Source organism: Myotis myotis, unplaced genomic scaffold (genome assembly GCF_014108235.1).
Source record: "Myotis myotis isolate mMyoMyo1 unplaced genomic scaffold, mMyoMyo1.p scaffold_m19_p_17, whole genome shotgun sequence".
Lineage (NCBI taxonomy): Eukaryota > Metazoa > Chordata > Mammalia > Chiroptera > Vespertilionidae > Myotis > Myotis myotis.
In genome coordinates, this window is record NW_023416321.1 from 40,182,054 (window position 1) to 40,188,625 (window position 6,572).

The window sequence follows — 6,572 nt, forward strand, 5'->3', positions numbered from 1 at the left end:
GTCCCTGGGCCGAGACTTTATCCACTGAGCCACACCGGCCAGGGCTGTCTTTGCTTTTCAATAGTTTGACGTTTATATTCCGAGGCATAGTTTTCTTATTTATCCTGTCTGGGTTTCCCTGAGATTTTTGATTTTGTAAGTTTATGTCTTTTTTTATGATTGGTTTCTCTTTTTAAATGTTATTACTGATTTCAGTGAAAGAGGAAAGGAGAGGGAAAAGAGAGAGAGAGACAGACATTGATCGGTTGTCTCCCAAACATACCCTAACTGGGGATCAAACCCAAAATCTGGGTATGTTCCCCGACTGGGAATCGGACCGGCGACCTTTCAGTGCACAGGACAAAGCTCACCACTGAGCCACACCAACCAGGGCCGTTATTCTTTAAAATATGTTTTTCTGCCCCATTGTTCCCTCTCCTGGCAGTCAGTAACGTGGGTTAGATTTTTTTTACTTTGCCCTATGCCTGAGGCTTTTATTCATCCAATCTTCTCCCCCACTTTTTCTCTTCTTTATATCATTTCTATTGATCTATCTTCAGGTTCACTGAGATTTTTTCCCCTCCTGTCATCTACTAGTATATTCTGCTTTTAAGCCTATCCAGTGACCTTTTATTTATTTTTATTTTAAAAAATATGTTTTTTATTGCCCTAGTAGCCTAGCCGGTTTGGCCCAGTGGATAGAGTGTTGGCCTGAGGACTGAAGGGACCTGGGTTGGACTCCTGTCAAGGGCACGTTCCTCGGTTGTAGACTCGAACCCTGGCCCTGGTCAGGGCGTGCAGGAGGCAACCAATCAATGTGTCTCTCTCACATCGATGTTCCTCTCCCTTCCCTTTCACTTTCTCTAAAAACCAATGGAAAAATATCCTCAGGGTGAGCATTTATAGCAACAACAACAAATATATACTTATATGTTTTTATTGATTTCAGAGAGAGGAATGGAGAGGGAGAGAGAGAGAGAAACATCAATGATGAGAGAGAATCATCTTCTATCTGCTGCCTCTTGTACCCCCACTACTGGGGATCGAGCCGCAACCGGGGCATGTGCCCTGACCAGGAATCAAACCCGAGACCTCTTGTATCCTGGCTGATGCTCAACCACTGAGTCACACCAGCCGGGCTATGTGTTTCTGTGTAAAGACACCTGATTTAATATAGTATATTGTTGATTCATTATAATTAAACTCATTGTCAAAAGCATTATAACTCATGCTTTAATGAAACTTATCTAACACATATTTTCTTTTTTTAAAAAATATTTTATTGTTTTTTTACAGAGAGGAAGGGAGAGGGATAGAGAGTTAGAAACATCGATGAGAGAGAAACATCAATTCAGCTGCCAGATGTGCCTGCAACCAAGGTACATGCCCTTGACTGGAATTGAACCGGGGACCCTTCAGCCTGCAGGCTGACACTCTATCCACTGAACCAAATCGGTTAGGGCCTAACACACATTTTCTCCATAAGACACATCACAGCCGCCCTAACCGGTTTGGCTCAGTGGATGGAGCGTCGGCCTGCGGACTCAAGGGTCCCAGGTTCGATTCTGACCAAGGGCATGTACCTTGGTTGCGGGCACATCCCCAGTGGGGAGTGTGCAGGAGGCAGCTGATTGGTGTTTCTCTCTCATTGATGTTTCTAACTCTCTATCCCTCTCCCTTCCTCTCTGTAAAAAATCAATAAAATATATTAAAAAAAAAAGATACATCACAGCCTTCTTTCAATTAAGAACAGACAGCAGTACTTCAGCACTCCATTTGGGGACCTTTTTTTTTTTTAAACACTGAGTGTTTTATTTATTTATTTTTCTCCCTTTACTTTATTTTATTATTTTTTTCCATCACCGTTTATCATCCATATATCCTCTTTCACCACCACCACTCCCAGTCACCACATCATTTGGGGACCATTTTCAACATCACAAACAAAAAGCAGAAAAATGTGTTCCTAAATATACCTCAAAAAGGACACGTAAGTAAGTATTAAAGCCAAAACAAGAAGGCAGAGTGTTGCCTTCTTCAACCTCAGCCTGAAAGTGAACATTGGGTGATTGAATTTTCATCAGTCTGCCTGTCATGCAAATGACCATGAAAGCATCATGAGTATTGATTTTGGCCTTACAAATAAATTTTTGGCAAGAAGGCAAATTTGAATATAGAATCAGCAAACAATAGCATCAACTCTGTGTGTATCATGTTTACCTTTCATTCTTTCTCTGTTGAAATTTCATATCTTTTTACTCATTTTAGAAATGTAGTTTTTGCCCAGCCCGTGTGGCTCAATGGTTGAGCGTCAACCTATAAACCAGCAGGTCGTGGTTTGATTTCTAGTCAGGGGCACATGCCCAGGTTTCCAGCTGGATCCCCAGTAGGGGGCAACTGATCAATGATTCTCTCTCATCATTGAGGTTTCTATCTCTCCCTCTCCCTTCCTCTCTGAAATCAATAAAAAAAGATTTTTTTAAAAGTATATATTTTTAGGAAAGAATATATATTTTTAAAAAGTCTTTTTTTATTGGTTTTAGAGAGAGAAGAAGGGAGAGGCAGATAAACATCGATGTGAGAGAGAAACATCCATCGGTTGCCTCCCTTACGCACCCTGAGTGGGACTGAACCAGGAGCCTGGGCATGTGCCGTGACTGGGCATTGAACCTGCAACCTTCGTTGCACTGGACGATGCTCAACCAAATGAGCCACACTGGCCAGGGCAAGAGTATATTTCTTTGCCTCATTGAGCGTAGTTACAATAGCTGTTTTAAGTCTTTTTATAATAATACCAACCTTTTTCTCAAGATAGACCTCTGTTGACTTCTCTTTTCCCTTTGAATTGTCATATTTCCCTGGTTCTATGTATGTAAAGTAATTTTGGATTGTATTTGTACATTATTTTTTTTAATATATTTTATTGATTTTTTACAGTACAGAGAGGAAAGGAGAGGGATAGAGAGTTAGAAACATGGATCAGCTGCCTCCTGCACACCTCTTACTGGGGATATGCCTGCAACCAAGGTACATGCCCTTGACCGGAATCGAACCTGGGACCTTTCAGTTCACAGGCCGACACTCTATCCACTGAGCCAAACCAGTCAGGGCTATTTGTACATTATTAATGTTATATTATGGTGACTCTGGATTCTGTAATCTATACTAATAAAAGCATAATATGCTAATTAGACCAGACGTCCTTCCAGACAACCTTCCGGCTGAAGCTGGGGCTGCGAGGGAAGCCTGGGTCCTGGGCGCCAGAGGGAATCTGGTGCTGGCAGCCGGGGGAAGGAAGGCCTACTCTTGCACGAATTTTGTGCATTGGGCCTCTAGTCTTACTCTAAAGACTGTGTACTTTTGTTTTATTAGGCAATTGACTTGGTTAGACCCAACTGCAAATATTGTCTCATCTGTGGTGGAAGGCAGGGGGAATTTTTGAGGCCAGTTATTTCAGCTTTGTTCTCACCCCAAGAGAACTCTTAGCTGCGCCTCCTGCCCCCCATCCTCTCTGGTGAACCAGCTGACCTATGGTTTAACTTACTGCTTTTAATTACGATGAACTACCAGCCTCCTCTTATTTGCTTACAAAATCTTCATTGTTTTAGAGAGCACCCTTAGACTTGAACTTCTCTGCACTGTTTCGAATAAAGTCAGTTCCTTTGGAGAGAGTGGCAGATCTCTCTGTTTTTATGAACGGCCTTGTCCCCTGGGGAAAATCGCTTAGCCAGTGCCCTGGGCGCGGGGTTGGAGTGGTAGTAGCCTCTGACCTTCTCAGCTGGCCTCTCCCCAGAAGGGAGCCTCCGTCCTGAGTGAGCTGAGGCGTGGACAATTGGGGCTCCGGGGTTCTTGGCCAGCCACACCTGGGATAAAGCCTCTTTCCATGGTACCTGTCCCTTGGTTGGGAGCTGAGAGGAGAGGAAGTCTTGTCTTCTTGGCCACACCTGCCCAGAGCGCCCATCAAAGTGGGCTGGGGCCGGGGGGCGGGGGGGCAGATACAGAGAGGGAGCAGCAGGTTGTGGTGCAAATGCTGTAGATCCTCACTGTTCTTACTAAGTTTTAGCAGGTTTTCTTGAATAAATGTTTCCTCACCTCTGGAATCCTCGTAGGACAATCACCAGACTTTTAAACCATAATTGAAATAGCTTTCACCAGTTATATCTGTTTCACTTGGGAAGTGGTCCATGGAATTCCTCATGCTGCCATCCTGGAGGTGAAACTTCACCTTTCTTCTTCTTCTTGTCTTCTCTCTCTCTCTTTAAAAGTTAATAACAACTTCATTGGGATATCATTTACACATCATACACTTCTCCCATTTCAAGCGTACAATTCAATGGCTTTAGTTATATTCATAGGTATGTGCAACCATGACAATCAATTTCAGAACATTTTTATCACTTGAGAAAAAGAAACCCCATACTCTTTAGCTATTGCCCTACCCCCCCTCCATCTCTAAACAACCATTTATCTACTTGCTGTCTGAATAGGATTGCTCATTCTGAAGATCTGATATAAATGGAATCATAGAATGTGTTCATTTGGGATTGGTTTCTTTTTACCTTTTTTCTTGAAAGATAGTGTTGCTGATTTTTCAAAAATGTTTTTGTAGCCCTAGCGGGTTTGGCTTAGTGGACAGAGCGTCAGCCTGCCCGACCGAAGGATCGGGTTCGATTCCGGCCAAGGGCACGTCCCTCTGTTACAGGCTCTTCCCGGGCCTTGGTTGGGGCACATGCATGATGCAACCAATCGATGTGTTTCTCTCACACAATATTTCTCTCTGTTTTTTCCTCTCTTCCACTTTCCCTAAAGGTCAATGGAAAAATATCCTTGGGTGAGGGTTAAAGTATGTTTTTGTAGATTGCTCATGTTTTTCACATGTAAAGTTGGTATGCCTGATTTTATTTTTTAATCCTTACCCCAGGATATGTTTCTTGATTTTCTCTCTCTCTCTCTCTCTCTCTCTCTCTCTCTCTCTCTCTCTCTCTCTCTCTTTCTTTTTTTTTTAGAGGGAGAGAGAAACATCAATCAATCAATTGATGGATAGCTTGCCTCTTGTATGCAGCCCAATTGGAGATCCTACTCGCAACCTAGGTATATGCCCTGACTGGGAATCGAACCCGCCACCTTTTTTGGTATACAGGATGATGCTCCAACTAACTGAGCCACCTGGCCAGGTTGCTGATTATTGAATTCTAGGTTGACAGTTATTTTCTCTCAGAACATTAAAGATTATTCTTTTTGTCTCCTGGGTTTACCTTTTTTGCTGTTGAAAATCTAGTCATCAATCCAATTGCTTTTCCTTTGTAGGAAATCTGTCTTTTCTCTTCGGCTGTTGTAAGATTTCCGTTCCTTGGTGCGTCACAATTTCACTATGACATGTCTAAATGTGACTTCCTTTCTATTTCTCATGGCCCTCCTGTAACGTTGTAACCTTTCTAGCTATGAAGATTGATATCTTTCAATAATTCTAGATAATATTACCTTTTTTTCATTCTCTCTATTTTCTCCATCTGAAATTTGGTTAGATGTATGTTAGACCTTCTTACTCTAATTGTCCCTGCCACTTAATCTCTCTCTTTTTTGTTTTCTGTCACTTTATCTCTCTTGAATGCATCCTGGACAATTTCTTCAGATTTATCCTTTGATTCACTATTTTCTTTAGTTAAGCCTATTCTGTTTATTTCATTCTATTGAGTTCATTTTGATAATATATAATTTTTATATATTTTTTCCTTTCTAGAAGTTCTGTATGGTTCTTTTTTCAAACCTTCTTGTCTGCTTGGTCATTCTTTACAGATTCTTATCTCTTGTTCAAATTTCCAAGCATCTTTTTCATCCCTGTAAACACATCAATCAGGTGAAGCTAGGTTACGGCTGTGGTAACAAACAACCTGAACACCTGATTGGCTTCCAACAACAAAGCTTTTTCCCCCGCTGCAGTTTGGCTGGGCCTGTGTTCTATGTCATTGTCCTCACTCTGGGGCCGAGGCTGATGGGGGAGCCCGACCCGAAACTTTGTTGGTTGCAGTGGCAGAGGAAGAAAGAAACTGGTGACACATTATTTGAAAAGCTTCTGTCAAAATGCAACACTTCTCAATCACATTTCATTGTGAGTCATGACTAACTCTCAGCGGGTGGCAAAGTGTAACTGGCTTGCAGGGAGAGGAAGAGGTATCAGTGAATAGTAAAAATGCCCCTCACGGTAAAGAGTGTTCACTGGTCTTTCATTTCTGGGAATTATAATGAGTGAAGTCGTTGCCAGGGCTAGACCTAAGGTGAGGCAAGCAAGACACACGCACAAGATTTAAGGGGAACAAAAATCTCCTAATTAAAAATATAATTACTATAGCCGAAACCGGTTTGGCTCAGTGGATAGAGCGTCGGCCTGCGGACTGAAAGGTCCCAGGTTTAATTCCGGTCAAGGGCATGTACCTGGGTTGCGGGCACATCCCCGGTGGGGGATGTGCAGGAGGCGGCTGGTCGATGTTTCTCTCTCATCGATGTTTCTGACTCTCTATCTCTCTCCCTTCCTCTCTGTAAAAAATCAATAAAATATATTTTAAAAATAAATAAATAAATAAAAATATAATTAC